At 41.4% G+C, this 648-nt stretch overlaps 1 long non-coding RNA gene across 1 annotated transcript in view; it reads left to right on the top strand.

The window, feature by feature from the left end:
- The first annotated feature begins 130 nt into the window (after positions 1-130).
- Positions 131-648, top strand: part of LOC111743766 — a 23,379-nt gene continuing 22,861 nt past the window's right edge. Inside the window, exon 1 of the long non-coding RNA XR_002781866.1 lies at positions 131-275. This is a non-coding gene — a long non-coding RNA (uncharacterized LOC111743766). The remainder of the gene's footprint in view (positions 276-648) is intronic.

The raw sequence follows: 648 nt of genomic DNA, 5'->3' as shown, positions 1-648 counted from the left end.
CTGAAGGCCTCGGAGATGCATCAAAGGTCAAAACGGATGCAAGTCATTGATTTTTATCAATTCTAAAATGGTAGCTCGTACTTTCCCTACCCGGCAAGTGGAAGAACTTGCACTGCAAAGCGGTGTGTGAATGACTTACTGCTTTTGCTTCTAGAAACGAACCTCATGGAGTACCTGGTCCAGACTAATTAAACTGAACTAAATTGAATTGAGTGGAATCATATCGAAGACACCAACAAGAAATGGTGGAAAACATCACAGCTGCCTACCATCAGGTAACTGCTGGGTGCGGTATCAACATAGCGTTATTATTCAAAAGTAATAGCAAAAGAATATTCTGAGCACAGGAGAGAGGACATGGTAATACAGCGTACCCAAAAATGCGTCACTCAAAAATATCCTAAATCCTGACATTGATGTGTCAGTCAGTGTCCTTTTAATTCCAACTACCAAAATACTTGAATCGAGCTGTCTCAAAACCCAACACCTATCCCCCACAAAAATGGGATGAAAATTGGTGATTTACAGTCCACTGTAATTGAGAAACCCAGCCATCTGGTTCACATACCCATCCCTGGCACCAAGTGGGTGAAATGTGGTTCCACAGAAGGAAGAAATAGTGTCAATAGCTTATATATACAACACACT

The sequence above is a fragment of the Pteropus vampyrus genome, unplaced genomic scaffold (assembly GCF_000151845.1).
Source record: "Pteropus vampyrus isolate Shadow unplaced genomic scaffold, Pvam_2.0 Scaffold121, whole genome shotgun sequence".
Taxonomy (NCBI): Eukaryota; Metazoa; Chordata; class Mammalia; order Chiroptera; family Pteropodidae; genus Pteropus; species Pteropus vampyrus.
This window is presented reverse-complemented; position numbering and strand designations above follow the sequence as displayed.